Genomic DNA, 17,787 nt, shown 5'->3' on the forward strand with positions numbered 1-17,787 from the left:
CTACCTACATTAAAAATGCTATATATATATATATATATATATATATATATATATATATATATATATATATATATATATATATATATATATATATATATATATATATATTGTCACTACTGAGTAGGAGGGCATGGATTGATTCGACAGCACCTGGGAAACCACCACCGCCAGGGAATGGTGGGGTATTAACTTTCTCCCTCTGCTTCCTCATAGGAAAAAGACCGTCCTGCACCATAGGCATGGATGACGCGTGCGATACTTCCGCCCTTCCTCCGCCATCTTGCCCTGGCGTCATCCTTCCCATCCTCCCTTGCGGTCCTTCCCGACATTCCTCCACTTCCGGCTCCTCCCCAATAAAATGGCGCCAGGAGTCGGCGCGCGCATATGAACTGTTTGTTTATGATTTTGACCTGTTTTTGTTGCTGTACAATATACGGGGCGGAAAACCCCAACCCTTGCTACTGTCTCTCGGTCCTTTACAAGTGGCGTAGTCGGCAGGATAAGAGATCCCGGAATGACGGAGGGACAGGACCTGAACACCGTGCTGCAGGGAATGAACGCCCAGCTCCAGGCCCTGCAGCAAGCGCAAGCCGCTACCAACCGGGAGCTGGAGGCCACGAGGCCAGGTTAGTGGAAGCCCAACGGGCGAGACCAGACCCGCCCAGGCAGCCGCCTCATCCTATGGTACCGATGGGCCCTTCGAGGACGTCGATGCCTACCTGGGCATGTTTGAGAGGGCGGCCACCCGGAGCGAGTGGCAGCGGTCAGTGGCGTCCATCTTGGCGCCATACCTAAAGGGACCAGCTGCGGCCTATTATGACTCCCTGAGGAGGAGGCCGCTAATTACGACCTCCTCAAGCCCGAAATATTGGCCCGCTACGGCATTAGCCGGGCCAGCAGGCGGCGAATGGCGGAACTGGGTCTTTGACCCGAAAAGCCCTTCGCGCCCAGGCGTTGAGTTCTGGGGCAAGATGGGCGCTGGCTACGGCCAGAGAGCCCGGCGGGCGGAAAGTGGTCGGCGGGTGGCCTGTGAAGGCCTGGTCAATGCAATGCCCAGTTCCCTCGCCCAGCAGGTCGGGGCACGCCTATCAAAATGTCGGGCCTCCTCGACGTCCTGGAGCGTCAGTTGGCGGTCCTCCGACTTGGGGGGTCAGAAAAGCCTGCTCGCGGGAACCGGCAGGGGCGGGCGGCCACCCCGAGCCCCTCGGCGCTGCAGAAGCGCCAGCCAGAGCCAAAGAGAGGCGGGTCCGCCCGCGCTGTTTCAAGTGTGGCGAGACCGGCCACCTGCTGCCAAACTGCCCCATCACATCGCCCGGAGCCTATGGACTGCAGCTGGACATCAGCGGAGAGGTATTGTACCCGCCGCATCCCTTGGCGAGTCGAATCGGGAGTGGTGTTGCTAAATGGAGCACGCCGTGGTGGCTTTGTTTGATTCCGGCAGCAACATTACCATTGTTGCTCGCCGTTTGTCTTACCGCAACAGTGGTTAAAGCAACATTTGTTGGTTACCTGTGTACATGGGGGGACTAGGTCATATCGTTCCGCTCACTGCTATCTTACCTGGAAGGGGAACCAATCAAATGGCGGTCGCTGTGTTACCTGACCCCCTTCCCAGTGATCCTGGGACAAGACTGGTCTAAAAGAATCAGCGGTAAGCCATTACGCGCTCCGGGGCCTCGTTGGATCTTGTCATGAGGGGAAAAGGCACCCTCCCGCGGCCTCCACGCCGTGCACAAGGGCAGGCCCTATGGGCGCTGGTGTCTCGGGGACCTTTCGTGGCTACGGACCTTGACCCGGAAGATTCCGCCGGAGAAGGGACTAGCCAGGGAACTCTCCCCCGGGCCCAGGCCCCAAGACCCTCTCGGCGCCTGGACCATCAATTTCGGTCCACGCCGGCCTCCTTTAAGAGGGAGCAGTGGAATGATGACTCCCTGCGCTTTGCCCGGAACGCGATTGTTCTGCCTAACAGCTCGACAGCGGACGGATCCACACCGCGGGAACCCTTCTTTGTCCTTGAAATGATCTGTTGTACCGGTGGCTACCCATGAGGCGCGAGGTCGGAAGTTGTTGCTAATTCAGCGTACCTTCCGGCGGAGATATGCGAGTTGGCACATGCTCACCTCCTAGGCCCACCTCGGGGCGAAAAACACTGGAGAGGATTAAGCTCCGCTTTTACTGGCCTGGGATCAATGAGGAGGTCCGGGTTCTGTCAATCCTGTCCGAGTGCCAGACCGCCAGATTCCTAGGAGGGACCGTGCTCCTCTAGTCCCTATTCCCCTCGTGGACATCCCCTTTGAAAGGATAGGGGTCGATTTGGTGGGACCCCTGGAGCCCTCAACCCGTGGCCACAAGTATATCCTAGTCATGGTGGACTATGCCACCCGGTACCCAGAGGCGGTTCCCCTGCGCTCGCTAATACTAAAAGCATCGCACGGGAACTGGTTAACTTGTTTTCCGCGCGTGGGCATACCCAAGGAGGTCCTCACGGACCAGGGCGCCCTTCACTTCGGATACGTTCAAGGAGGTGGCCAAATTACTGCAGATAAAGCACCTGAAAGCGTCAGTCTATCACCCGCAAACTGGCGGGTTGGTGAGCGATTTAATCAGGCGCTTAAGCAGATGCTCCGCAAGGTAGTCAGCGCGGCGGCAGGAACTGGGACCAGCTCCTCCCGCTCGTGCTTTTGCCTACCGGGAGGTACCCCAGGCCTCTACGGCTTCTCCCCTTTTGAATTACTATACGGGCGACAACCCGGGGAATCCTCGACATCCTAAAGAAGGCTGGGAGGCGAGGCTCTTCCCTCCTCTAATATTTTGAGTGCGTGGCGCAACTGCGCGACCGACTCACAAAGATCAGGCCCCTCCTAAAAGAGCACGCGACTGCGTGCGCAAGCAGCGCAGGCCGGTGTTACAACCGCAACTCCGTCCTCAGGGAGTTCCGCCGGGGACGAGTTATGGTGCTCGTCCGACCTCCCACTTTCGAAGCTGCTCGCTCACTGGCAAGGGCCTTACGAGGTTAAGGAGAGAAAGGACTCGTCGACTATTTGGTAAAACAGCCCAACGTCGACCGGTGAGAGGATCTATCATGTCAACCTGTTAAAGCCCTGGAGATAGAGAGGAGCTCCCAGCTCCGTAGGTCACTCTCCCTTTTACAAGCACAACTGCCCTTAACCTCGTGAAGAGCTGACCCCAAGCAGCGGCAGGAGTTAGCCCAAACACTCCGAGCCATCCCGAGGTAGTGGCGAGTCACCCGGCGGACCGCTGATTGAGCCGCGATATAGTCACGGGCCGGGGTAATCGTCCGGGAGAGGCCCTACCGACTCCGGAGGCAAAGCAGCGCAGAGGTCGAACTGGAGGTGAAGCGTATGTTGGACATGGACATAATTGAAGAGAGCCATAGTCCCTGGTCCAGCCCTATTGTCCTCGTCTCCAAGCCAGGCGGCTCCTGGAGGTTCTGTAATGACTTTAGGCGTCTGAATCAGATCTCCAAGTTCGATGCCTACCCCATGCCCCGCATTGGCGACCTCCTTGGCGGCTGGAGTGCGGCTCGATATCTGACTACCCTTGACATGACAAAGGGTATTGGCAAATTCCTTTAGCGGCATCCGCAAAGGAGAAAGCGGCCTTTAGCACCCCTAGCGGGCACTGGCAGTACAAGGTCCTCCCATTTGGGCTGCACGGGCCCGGCGACCTTCAGCGTCTGGTAGATAGAGTGCTGGCCCTCACCAGTCCTATAGTGCCGCCTACCTGGATGGCGTTGTCATCTATTCCGGCACCTGGGAGGAGCATCTACTGCAGGTCGCAGCTGTCCTCCGAACACTGGCTAAAGCCGGCCTCCGCATAAACCCCGGAAGTGTTTTTGGATTAAAGGAGGCCAAATATTTAGGCTACCTCGTGGGACAAGGACAGGTGCGGCCACAGAGCTCCAAAGTTAAAGACATCTTAGAATGGCCCGTCCGAGTACCAAGAAACAGGTGCAGGCTTTCTTGGGGCTTGCGGGTTACTACCGCCGGTTTGTTCCCGTTTCTCGAAGAGCAGCACCCTTGACTGACCTGACAAAAGGCTCCCTATACGTGGTGTGGACCGACAAAGCAGAACAGCGTTCAGTGACCTAAAGAAGGCCCTAACGTCGGCACCTGTGTTACGGACGCCCGATTTTGGGCTCCGTTTATTCTCCAGACCGGCGCGGACACAGGCCTGGGTGCCGTGCTGAGCCAAAGCGTCGATGGTGTCGAGCACCCTGTGATGTACCTTAGCGGAAACTGATGGACGGGGACCGGTGCGCGGCAGTGGAGAGGAGGCCTTGGCCATTAAGTGGGCAGTGACCCACCTCCGTACTACCTGCTGGGTGCGAGTTCGCTCTGGTGACTGATCCGCTGCACTTCAGTGGATGTCCCTGCACAAAGAGTCGAATCCAGCGGGTCACCAGGTGGTTCCTGGACTTACAGCCGTATAGTTCACTGTCACTTATCGGCGGGGCACCCTTCAGGCCAATGCCGATGCCCTCTCTCGTATTCACGACCTCTCGGTTAGGTCCGCCCGACCTGGCGGTCCTGGGCTAAGGGGGATCGTGTCACGCCGCGCAGTAGGAGGCAGCGGATTGATTCGACAGCACCTGGGAAACCACTGCGCCGCCAGGGAATGGTGGGGTATTAACTTTCTCCCTCTGCTTCCTCATAGGAAAAAAGACCGTCCTGCACCATAGGCATGGATGACCGCGGTCGCGATACTTCCGCCCTTCCTCCGCCATCTTGCCCTGACGTCATCCTTCCCATCCTCCCTTGCGGTCCTTCCCGACATTCCTCCACTTCCGGCTCCTCCCCAATAAAATGGCGCGGCGCCAGGCGTCGGCGTCGCATATGAACTGTTTAGTTTATGATTTTGACCTGTTTTTGTTGCTGTACAATATACGGGCCGGAAAACCCCAACCCTTGCTACTGTCTCTCTCGGTCCTTTACAATATATATATATATATTGGATAATTTTACTGTCAAATATAGCAAAGAGTATGCGACACGTGTTTCGTCCTTTACATTGCGCTGCAGCGTGTGGTTCGTTCATTTGACAGCATGTAGATCGGGGTAATTACATTCATGGCATTCAAAGTCTGAATCTCAATCTGATTGTGTGGGTGGTTACCTACCAGGTAACGCTTGTGTCGGCAAACATCCGCCACGCTGCTCTCTTCACTTGCGAGAAGCAGATCATAGAATGTTGCAAAGTTTTACTGTCAAATAATGCAAAGAGTATGCGACACGTGTTTCAACCTAATTCTGGGCTCATCAGGCGTACACACACTCACTGCACATCAGCGTCAGAGGCGAAGCCACTACATGTGGTTCGTTTATTTGACAGCATGTAGATCGGGGTAATTACATTCATGGCATTCGTAGTCTGAATCACAATCTGATTGTATGGGTGCATGTGGGATGACCAGTGTGTTAGAAGAAAAGAGTTCTCAGACTGGTCGCCCTGTATGTCAATCAAGGCAAATGCCATAGGGAGGATATATGATAGACTAACGTTTAAAAAAAATTTTTTTTGAATGCAACACAATCTACATGATCAGATACTGATACACTTGTTCTAAACAACACCCGCGCTTGCGTTGCTCTGAAACACTGCCATTTCAGCTTTTACTGATGCATCCAGTTTCTTGTCATCATTCTGTGATAGCAAGTTTCTTGGCACAGATAATGCGGATGCAACAGACTGACACATTGCAATTTCAAGTTGCTGTTCAAAGCTGTTGTCTGACAGACGTCAATGAAATCTGCCCTGTCCGAGTGCAGACTCCTCCCATTCCACTGTGCTCAGTCTTAGTGGGAGCCGGGAGACTGACGACTGCTGCTGGTTGACTGAATCAATCAGAAAAACACTACACTGTGGGCCAAAAAACCGTGCCACTTAATTATTTTCAACTATAACTCTTATTTCTTGATCGATTTTTACACTTTTACACGCTATATACGTAAGCTTGGCCGTTCCTGGTTTCCCGGGAATTACAGCAGTTTCATTCCCGGGAGCCCGGGAATGGACTCCATAGCTGTGCCTAAGAGGTCATTAAATGCCTGGATCTTGGTTTTTATCCAGAACACTCGCAAGCCCAGACACTCAGACTCCTTGTTCAATCACTCGAGAAACCCGATCAGAGCCTCCATTGACTCCACAAAGCATTGTAGGCAAAGTCAAGATCATGGAATCTTTCTTCACCAACAGATGCCCCACAGCTTCTGGACCCCACGACTTGGTCCAACACCAAGTCCATGCAAGCATTGGACAGAGTAGGAGCCAGAACACACCCCTGACAAACCCCAGAATCAACTGGGAAAAACACAGAGGTTCTGCCACCACTCTATTCAGCACTCACAGTTCCAGTGTACAGGCCGGCCATGATATCCAGCAACCTTAAGGGGATCCCTCGAAGTCTCAGGATGTCCCACAGAGCAGTTTGATCAACTGAGTCGAACACTTTATGAAATTCGACAAAGGCTGCGAAGAAACTCAGTGGCAGGATGCGGTTGATGATAGACTTCTTAGGCGTAAAATCAGACTGCTCCGGTCGCTGGTAGGTGAGCAAGTGATCACGGATCCTATTGAGGATGACCCTGGTAAGGACCATCACAGCACCGAGAGCAGTGTTATCCCCCTGTAGTTGCTGAAATCCAGGAGATGATCCTTCCCTTTCCAGACAGGGACGACAAGTCCCTTTTTCCAGTCAGTTGGGATGATGTCATCCTCCCAAATGGAAGCAAAGATTGCTTGCAATGGCAGAAGGACAGCCTTACCACCAGCCTGGAGAAGTTCAGCCCAGATACCACAGATCCCTGCAGCATTCCCTACCCTCAGCTGGTTCACCATCTGTGTAATCTAAGTGAGATTGGGTGATTCATAGCTAATTAGAGGATCAGCCTCAAGAACCATGAACCCAGAGACATCCAACGTCCTTGCCAGAGAATAAGCTTTAAACAGCTGCTCAAAGTAGCCAGCTCAGCAGGTCACAACTGCAGTGTCATCTGTAAGGACCGTTCCATCAGCCGCCCTCTGGGTAGTCAGGGTGAAGTCAGGGCTATCACTCCACCCTGAGAAAGAGAGAGATGGCATCTTTAAAATGTTACCCTAGAGACACAGAGATAGCTCAGGCATACTATAACACCAGTGAACAACTAAAAGGAATCTCTAGCCTGAAATATCAGTTGCAATATTAGTACCACTCTTGACTCCTGAAAGTAATTCAAATATTTAAAGCTGCCTTGATCCCATGGACATATTAAGTCACAAGCTGGGAGTGAGTTGAGGTAAGAATTGAACTGGCGGAAATGAGAGGAATAAAGAGAGTAGTCTAATTGCATGACCCACTCACAAATATGAGACTGATTTAGAATAGACAAAAAAACAAGAACATCTTTGGGATGAGGAAAGACAACATGAACAACGTACAGACATTGAGAGAATGCGCAAGCTCTCCGCAAACAGTTGTCAAGCACAAGGGAGATGCATCTGTGAGAGTACAGCCCTGACCACTGAGATACTCTTTGATTCTTTTACATAGGATTTTTTTAATAATATGTGAAAACATTCAAAACACGAAAACATACACGATACACGAAGAGTACAATTGATTTTACATGGTGTTACTCATGAACCTATTTTTAGCCAAAGTAATTTTTTTAGTTGTCTTTACATTACAGTAGAAGTAAGAACAAATGAAAGATCTGTGTTGTCAATAAATGATATTGCTTACAATCAAAGCCTTGATGTATATTATATAGTTCATATTTATTATTATAATCATTTCCAAATTCTTAAAATTGTGCATAGATGAAACCAGTGTTTAGGACATGGGGGGTTGCAGCGGCTAATGGCAAACTAATTACATCACCTGGTTAAGATAGGTAATACAATACATTTAAAAATATTTGATACCTCTTTCCCTACATATACCTTTAGCATTCCTGTCCTTGGTATCCTCATATGTCTCAGTCTCTCTTTCCTCTTCCTCCCTCAATCATGCTCCCATGAAGACTGCTTCTTAGACTCTGTCATTTTAAGGTGCATTGCTTGCCACCTGCCAACAATGGTAGATGGACCATCATTACCCACTGTGAAAACATCATTCACCTATTTGCAGATACTTTCCATATTTTAAGATGACTCTCAGTGTTCCTCTTACTCCTTTCCCTGTGTGCTTCCACCACCATTCCCTTCCCAGGTGCATCCTGTCTTGATCATGCTTGACTCAGCAACCACAGAGAAACTAACCAATCAGACCAAAGTCAAACTGACCAATCAAGGGATGGAAACACAGACATTAGCATTTATTATATAGATGTTAGAGATGTGTCAAAGAAAATGATCAACAGTTTCAAAGTTGGCCATATTAATATACATAAGGGACTTTTCTATTTAAAAAATAATAATAAAGGGATTAGTAAAGCATTAATAATCCTTTCTTAAGAATGACTCTATATTTCTTAAGCTTTTCTGAGTCAACATTGTAATAAAAAAATAATGCACATACTGTAATGAAATAAAGCTTCTACATGTAATAAATGTGCCAAATTCCTTGGGAAAGAAGTAACCAACTAACTGAACATTTGCTTCTTTTCTTTAAGTTGCAAATCACTTACAGCAGCTGTTCAAATGAGTGATCTTCTGGTCAATAAGGCAGTGAAACATCAAAGTTAAGATACCTCTGCCAGACTCTACCAGAAGTTGAGCACAAAGCTACCCATTAACAAAGGAAGTGTCATCTGCTCTTTCACCCCCTAGAACGGCAAGCATCACAGTTTCACATGTTGATGCAATATGTTTATCTTACTCAAAAAGAATAAAAGTCCCGAATGAGGCACATTACCTGCATTGTGAGGGAGCTTCAGTTAAGGCACTACGGTCATTTGGCAAGATTCCCTGAGGGTGACCCAGCTTGTAAGATCCTCATTGTTGGGGACCCGAGTGGCTAGACCAGGCCAAGGGATTGCCCACGTAACACCTGGCTGCAGCAGACAGAGGATCATTTCCGGAGGGTGGGACTGGACCACGTGTCTGCCTGGTGGGTTGCCAACCGGTATTCCGAGTTGTTTCGTCGTGTGGTAGGAGCGGCAATACACTGTACCAGTGAATGGTCCCCAACTTGACTTGACTCAGAAAGAATGGTTCACAGTGCAAAAACATGAAATAATTCATGATGTGCAAGTCTACAAAATTATTCTTGTATATTTATCTAACTCCTGTATCCAAAACAACTTAATAGAGACACATACAATTAATATGACTTGCTTTAGGACACGTGATGAGTAGGGCTATGTCGAACATAAAGATTAAATGCATCCTGATTAAGTACTATCACTCATTGAGGTTAAATTAACTGTTTTCACTGTTTATTTATTGACTGATTTAGATCAGTTTATTTTCTGGTGAAAAGTCGCATATAAGAATAAGTCATAAAAATCTATATTGCACCCTATTAAGAAAGCTCTTAACAAAAATTTATTTATTTATTTATTTATAAAGCACTTTAAAAACAACATCAAGGCTGACCAAAGTTCTGTACAATAAAAACCCAACATATCAGACACACAATACCAAAGGGTAAATGAAACAGAAACATATAAACACATAAGAGCTGAAGAGATTCATAATAAAAAGTATACAGATTGCCAACATATCATACTGAATTAGAAGCCAGAGAGTAAAAGTGTGTTTTTAAATAACATTTAATGACAGATATTGAAGGAGCCTGCCTAACGTGCAATGGCAAATCGTTCCAGAGTTTTGGGGCTGCAACTGCAAAAGCCCAATCACCTCAGAGTTTGCATCATGCCTTAACAACACGTAAAAGCATCTGGTCTGATGACCTGAGAGAGCGAAACGGTACATAAGGGTGCAGCAGTTCCAACAAATAAAAATATAATAAAATTACCATGAGTGCCATTTTTGACTCCACATCCATTTTGGAAATGGTTCAGAAAAGTGTGTACATTTGCACCTCAAAGCCCTCCTTACGATGTGAATGATTTTATTTAATTTTGCAGAACTATTCCTATTTCAACACAAAGTAAAAATGCATGTACTTACTGAGATGACAGCATTCGAAACTTGTCCAATAATTTTTCTATCAAAATGAGTATTACGTGAGGAATATACACCTTTATATTTACTCCTAACTTCATAAAAAATAAATACCAAAAAACAAATTTTCTCGACCAGAATAAGCAAGGCCAGAAAATAAATGATTTGCTTCCTTATGGTCTTTGTTTTTTTGGGGGACTAGGTGTTAAAACTGCTGTCTTACAAGTCCAGACCCCTAGGTTCAAATCATCACCCTGTTATTATGTATGTTACGCTTTCACATCCTCTCTGTGGGCTTTTCCTGACCACCCTCCACTTTTAAAAAAAATGTACAAGAGTGATTCTTCAGAGCAGTGCCATAGGACAGGGGTGTCCAGCTCCACTCCAGGAGGGCGGCAATTGCTGCAGATTTTCCTTCTTGCCATTTTCTTAGTAACTGGCCAATTTCTGATGTTAATTGACATATTTTCCCTTTTATAATTACCTTGTCTTTTAAGATTCAATCCTCTGAATTGCTTCTTTTTTTCTTAAATGGCAGTCACACACAAATGAGATGTGAAGTGAGCCAACAGATGACCAGCTAAGTCATGGCCTTAAACTCCAAAATTTCATTCCAACCAGTTTCTTAATTAGAAGCCAAACCCGTTATTTAACTTCACGGTATGCTGGTGCTCTCATTCTGCCACACCTAACATTTCCAAAACTGTTGATTTTCTTTTTTCTAAGAGGACCATCAAAATGTTTTGTGGACCTGAGCAGATCAACATTACTGAGACCTACACTTTTCTTTATTGTCAAATATTGTATGATTGACACGGGTTAGCTGGTCATGTGTTGGCTTGTTTTGTATCTCATTACATTGTTTGACTGCTAATAAAGAAAACCATTATGGGGTCTGCGTCTTAAACTGGAAATCAATTAAAATGAAGGCAAAAGAAGTTAATTAGCAACAAAACATAGTCAGTAATTAAGAAAATTGTTAAAAGGAAAATATGCAGCCCTGCACGGTTGGAGTTAGACACTCCTGCCACTGCAGAACCGTTTTTGGTTCACATCAAGGTTCCAGAAAGAATTTTTATTTTTAAGATCCATCACAGGCTCCAAACAGTAAATAACCATAAATAAATGGCAACAGGTTTGTAAAATGTCACTAGTTATAATTTGAAAAGGGCTCTTGATTACAGGCTAAGTCCAGGTTTTCTTAAACTTTTAGTGCCCTGCTAGGTAGCCTACTACAGATGAAAGATTTCAGTTTTTTCTACTTATTAGGAAGTTGTTCAACGCACAAAGTACCAACTTAATATGCAAAGAACCCTTCCAAGAACGAAATGGTGCTTTGTCAAGCAAAGGTACGAGGAACAACCCAGATAAGAACCATAAAATGCCATTAAATACCCAGAATTATTAAGAGCGTCTTTTTCATGCCGTACCCCTCACATTATCCGTACTGGGCAGGCTGACTGGAGACTCTCAGACTGGCGTTCTGTCCTCGGTTGATTCCTCCCTTGCTGCCCATTTGGACCTTCGTCTGCCACCTCACCCTGAAGTGTATTAACTGACTGACAGCGGATAGTCTTGCTTAAAGGAGGTGTAAACACCTGTGGAAACCGTTATTTTGCTTTTCTTGCCTATACGCAATTTTCAAGGATCTGTAGAATTGTTTTCCGCATGTCATTATAAAAGGTTTTGAGGGATCAATATCAAGTAATGCATAGCAAATCCATTTTCTAAATAAATTAAAGATGCTAAGAATGTCTGGGGGTGAAACACAGCACTTCTACGCGGGTGAATCCCAGGCCAGTTTATTCACGTTGAGTGCTGAAAGCAAGACGGGCCAGCTGTTTCGTCCACCGACGCGAAAAAAGTCAGTGGCAGGTTTACCGTTCAAAAAGTGAAATGAAGAGAAGGAAGTGGAGGCGGAGAGAGTGAGTTCAACCCCTAGTGTTACATAAGCTGCTGCTCTGAACAGCACAACTGTGTATACACAGTCACCTTGTGAGGCGATGTGGCCGCGCAATGTATCGATTTTCTATTAACTCAAAATCCGAATCCGTAAACCCCTCTTGGAGGCACACGAGCAACATCCACGGTGTGGAATACGAAACACACACAACACAGGATAACATATCGCGTCGCTTTAATCGAACAATTATGGGCGCTGTAAGGTAAGCTGGCACCTGACTAAAGCACGGTGGCACGTTCAAGCGAAAGTCAACCGTTGAGGATGGGTTGTTAGTTCAGCCCGGGGAGACGCAATCGACTCTGTTTTTGGCCCCGTTTGCACTGTCTTCTCCTAGCGCTGGCCTCTCCCATTGCTGAACACACGCAAGTTGAGCTCAGCGAGCGGTGCGACAAAAGAAGCTCCCTAAAGGCACGAATATTAGCAGCGACGGACAGTATGCATGGCGGAAATATAAAATGTACACCTACCTGCAGCTGTGGAGACGACGCTGTTCTTCCGTGTCTCATATTAGGTCACCGTTCACGTTCTTCCACAGATCATAACACACAGCTCCACTGGTGTCTACTCTCATCCTGAAACCACAAACCCAGAATTGGCGACGAAGCCCGAACTCGCCGGGCAAAGTCCGCATATGCACTGGCAGTCCAACATTCACCAAGTCCTTAAAGACCAAGGAAACGCATCTAGAAGAGATTAACAGAACCGTACTCCACCATGGGTCAGTAAATATCCACCCAGTACTGTGATGCTATCTGGTGTATTTTATTTAAGCCTTGCTTTTTCTGAAAGCGCCCACCCTTCGCGTAGCTCCTCCCAGGCCATCGTGACGTGAACGCCTTACCCGTTACACTGTAAATCAGCAAAAAAAAAAAAACGTGTCTGATCATTCAGCTGGTTCAGCATGTTTGTAAGAAAACAAACACAAATGCCGGAAACAGCGGGAAAATATTGTTCATTGTTGGAGCAACAAATCGACTGGTCTGGTCGAAGAGGAGCAGGCAGGCAGGCTCGCTGTCGTCTTTCGGTTATATTGGCAGTTAACGTTTACTTACCTGTACAATACAAATGTGTATACAAATCATCCATGTTTACTTCATATAGCTCCGTTAACAACATGCTTAATGATGACGCGTTTTACTAATGCTAATTAAATTTTTAGCAAAATAGGATAAAATTACTAACGTTTTTAAAAATGCGATCTCTAATATTATTGAAAAACACTTTATTTGCAAGCAAGTACGGCTTGTGTAGCTCGAGTATTAAAGTGCTGTACGTTCAAAATGACGAATCAGGCGAAGTCACCCTCATACTAACATCATTGTGAGTGAGGGTTGGAGGACATTTGCCTTTGCATTTCTTCTTTCTGAGAGAAGCACGCACACACTGGGCAGCCTCTTCTTGATTGAGTTTTCTTTAGATTATGTTCTGATCTTGCTGCAGTTTAGACTCTGATGTGCTGTACTGGGAGACTGAAGACCTCTTAACATATTTGCACAATGGTAGCATAGGGGCCCACGCAGTGCCAGTGCTAGGTTATTTTGTGCCCTAGACCGGAACATAATGTGGATGGGACTTAAAGAAAACTCAATCAAGAAGAGGCTGCCCTGTGTGTGCTTCTCTCACAAAGAAGGAATGCAATAGCAAATGTCCTCCAACCCTCACTCACAATGATGTTAGTAAGAGGGTGACTTTGTGTGATTCGACATTTAAATGTACAGTACTTTGAAACTCGACCTACACAAGCCGTACTTGCTTGAAAATAAAGTATTTTTCAATCAAAGTAGATATTAGTGGTCTGATTGTTAGCTAACCCCCCTTTTGATCTGCAACCTAGGCGAATACCTAATTCGTCTTAATGGTGGTGCTGGCCTTGGGCCCACAATGTTTTTGATGCCTATGTATGTTTCTGTTTTGCTATTAAAACAGGGGCCCCAGCGTACTACTTTGCCGGGGAGCCTATGATGCTGGTAACACAGCCCTGTGAACACTGGACAGATAATGTCTTGATGCTAGTATGATCACTTTTCCGTGGCTGTCCAAGATGTGAATGTGCTAAACGATGGACTTTTGCACATCCAAGTTCGGTCCTTATCTTGTTGCGCTTGATGCCTGCAGGCCTGGCAACACATTTTTTGAGGCCCTAAAATGATAATGCATTTGTTTCAGGACAGCAGCAGCAGCAAGGTGACACAGTTTTTAGGGCTGTGTCTGCAGAATCCATTAGTACTGCATAAGAATTCCTGACCCGTTCTGTTTGATTTGCTCAGAGTCCTCTGGTTCACCGCAAATTGTAGAAACAAAGATAGTTTTCTTGGTGTGAGTGACTGCAGCTATTGATTGTGTATATGTGTGTGCTACTTGAAGGTGGTTAGTAGCTTGTATGGAACTTCCTTGACATTCTCCACCAAAAGCCTCCAAGATAGATACTGGCACCCTATCACCATATTCTGGATAAATTTGTAAGGAAAAGAAAACATGTCTTGGTTCAGGGAATATATGGATAAATGCTAAGTTTAAAGGCAAACATGTAAGTGATAACTCCTGACCCTCTGGTTTCCTCTCATAGCCTAAAGAATGCAAGATAAGTTAATCTGTTAACATTAAACTTGCCTAGTATGAGTTAAGTGTGCACTGTGATGGCCTGAAGCCCCGTTTCCAGGATTGGTTTCCACCTTTCACTCAAAACTATCTAGAGACCTCTCCAATACACACAATCCTAAAATTCTGATAGAAATTTTAAAACAAAGTTCTTATTGCTCTAGGCAAGGTCTGTTTGGGGGACAGATTTGTAGAATACTGTAAATATCATGAAAAAGTTTACTCCTTACTATATTTTGCGGGGTTGGGGGGCACAACATCCCTGAAAGTTAGAATTGTTTAATAATACCACCCTAGAAACAGTCGCACACAACTTCAAAACTGACACCACCAGAGGTCAAAATGCACAAATTGGAAAAAAAAACACTTGGATCAGCTTTTAATGCTCATTTAATTAATAAAAAACACAGTTGTGATGTCACCACATCAACATCATCAAAGATTCTCTGGTACAACAGGAACAAAAGCAAGTGTCTTGTCTCAGGCTCGAGTTCTTTCTAACCAGGTATCTCTATGTGGCTTAGTATGGAAAAAGGTCCAAAGATAAAATGGCTTAATGATTTCCAAAAAGACAGCACTCAGATGTTAAACGTTGAAGGTACAATAGACAGGGGAAACATCATGTAGTACCTTTGCTTTTTTCTCATGTTGTTCAAAAATAATTTACATCTACCAAATAAGTGATAAAACTCCATATATACCTCATTTTCTCATTCACATCAGAAACTCTGACAATTTCTAGGCTTGCAGCTGTTATCTTGCTTTTTTGTAATGTATTTGGTTGTTTAAATTTCAAAAGGACTTGTTATGAGGGTAATATAGCTTCTCCTATTGTCCTTTTTAAATGTAAGTAAAAGTTAAGATATTTATATAACAATTAAAAATTAAATCATAGTGATGTACTAATATTTAATTATATCTGTGGAAAAATACTCAGAAACTAAAAAATATGGAAATATTACACTTATCATTTAAAATAATTTATGTAGATTACCTGAGAACAGTGTCCCTTTGTGCACATACAGTAGATTCAAAAAGTATTCAGACCCCTTCACTTACTACACAATTTATCATGTTATAGATTTAATTTTAATCTACACTCAGTAATCCATAATGACTAAATTAAAGCATGTTTACAGAAAGGTTTGCAAAATTATTAAACCCCAAAAACTGAAATCTGTCATCCATATAAGTATTCACACTCTTTGATGTGGCACTCCAAATTGTGGTCAGGTGCGTTTTGTTTGCTTTAATTGTACTTGAGATGTTTCTAGAAACTCTTTGTAGACCTCTGTGATAAAATTGTGGTGAGGCATAGATCAAAGCAAGAGTGTAAAACTGTAGCTAAAATTTTGAGTGGCCTCAGTAATTGTGAAATTGAAGAATTCTGGAACCATCAGGACTCCTAGAGTTGGCCAACTGGCCAAACTAAATAGCCAGGTAAGAAGGATCTCATTCAAGGAAGTGATCAAGAACAGAACAGTCACTTGAGCAGAGCAGGGGTGTAGCACAGAACTCTGGGCCCCATACATAAGCAGTCTCTGTGGGCCCCTTCCTCTTGATTCATGTTTGTCACATGCCTTTTGAATTGTTTTTAAAAAACTTGAATCGACAACTGTGCCAGTCTGTATTATGGTATTCTAATGCCATGTTCATACCATATTTAAAAAAGTTATAATTTGTGATATGTGCTTATGTAGCATAGTTTGAAACCTCCTTTCTCAACATGCTGTAGCCTACTATTACTTTCCTATGATTGAATGAGGTTTGTTTGGAGTATCATGTTTAAGAAAACATTATTTTCTTTGTGCTTATTTAAGTATTTATCACTCCAAAGGTTTAAGACAAAACAAAAGAAATACCATCTTGGTTTTCTAACCCTACATTTGGAAAAGGCTTACAACACTGTATAATAAAAGACCACTAAACAAGAATTCACTATGAACATGTTTCATTTGCAGAAACAAGGACAAAAAGAGTCAGCTTTCCAAAAGTGCCAGCCTATACTGTACAGTATATTAAAAGCAAGATACAATTATATATTAAATACTATAAAAAGTGTATTGAATATCCAAGCCAACAGTGTTGTGGTTGAAAAGTATGTAGGTCAAAAGGCTGAATAATTAAAAATTAGAAAGCTGAAAAAAAATAACAAGTTGGGTACAATTTACTAAGAACATTATAGCCATGCCTCCATTACCACAAGGTTTAGTAGCAACTGTTTACAGCAGCCCTCCCCTATCTTAAAAATAATAGTTTGGGAGGAAAAAAGTCAGAAATCTGCCAAAAACTGTAAAAATCTCATGCCTGAATTACAAAGAAATGATAAACGACTGTAGAAAGTTACACTTAAACAACATAAACTAAAAATGGACATCCCTTGTGTTAGCTGCACTAAGCTTTCTTATGAAAGAAACAAGTCAGCAGCTGTTTTCCCTCATTTTTTTCTTTCTATTTCCTTTCTTTCTATTTGTTTCTGAAATCCACATTTTCCTTTTCTTGGTGAAGGATATGATGCATTACTTTCAGAAATCAAATCTACACTCCAACATAATCAGCACTCTGCTCGATTGCTTAATTGGAGACCAATCTAGTGCAGGGGTGAAATAAACTATTTTGTGCATTTTGCAAGGGGTGGGAGTGGATTCGGTGAGCCTCTATAATACTTTGTAAAAAAAAGTTTAGAAGCTCACCCGATATTTTTGGACAATTTATATGTATGTGTGATATCAATTACTTGGAAGTAATAAAAAAAATACCCAGTGTGCCCTGGGTAATCATTACCCTAACCCATCAACTACGACAACAATGAACCGAACTATAGGAAGCTAAGATGAAGGAAACCTGTAGGAAAGACAACCAGTCAGGCATTTATGATAGAGTGGCTAGGTAAGAGATATTCTTGATGGAGTTTAAATGTCTCTGAGGGAAAAGATTTTCTGGTCTGATGAGACAAACATTGAACTCTTCAGACAGAACTCCAAGTGCTATGTCTTGTGAGAACCAGGCACAACTCATCATCTGCCTAATGTCACCCCTATGGTGAAGCATGGCTGTGGCAGTATCATGCTATGGGGGTGTTTCTGTGCAGCAAGGACAGGGAGGCTGGTCAGAATTAACAGAAGGCTGAATGCAGCCAAATACAGAGAGATCCTTGA

General features: G+C 44.8%; 1 protein-coding gene across 2 annotated transcripts in view; it reads right to left on the reverse strand.

The window, feature by feature from the left end:
* Positions 1–12,827, reverse strand: part of LOC120525496 (nuclear receptor coactivator 7-like) — a 179,874-nt gene extending 167,047 nt beyond the window's left edge. The window contains exons 1-2 of one of the 2 annotated variants that reach the window (XM_039747842.1): positions 12,499–12,827; positions 7,942–8,065 (exon numbers count right to left, since the gene is read on the reverse strand). The gene's annotated coding sequence lies outside the window, so the exon portion shown is untranslated. The remainder of the gene's footprint in view (positions 1–7,941; positions 8,066–12,498) is intronic. The other variant, XM_039747841.1, reaches the window with a different exon arrangement.
* Between the last annotated feature and the right edge of the window lie 4,960 nt (positions 12,828–17,787).

This window comes from Polypterus senegalus, chromosome 3 (assembly GCF_016835505.1).
Source record: "Polypterus senegalus isolate Bchr_013 chromosome 3, ASM1683550v1, whole genome shotgun sequence".
Taxonomy (NCBI): domain Eukaryota; kingdom Metazoa; phylum Chordata; class Cladistia; order Polypteriformes; family Polypteridae; genus Polypterus; species Polypterus senegalus.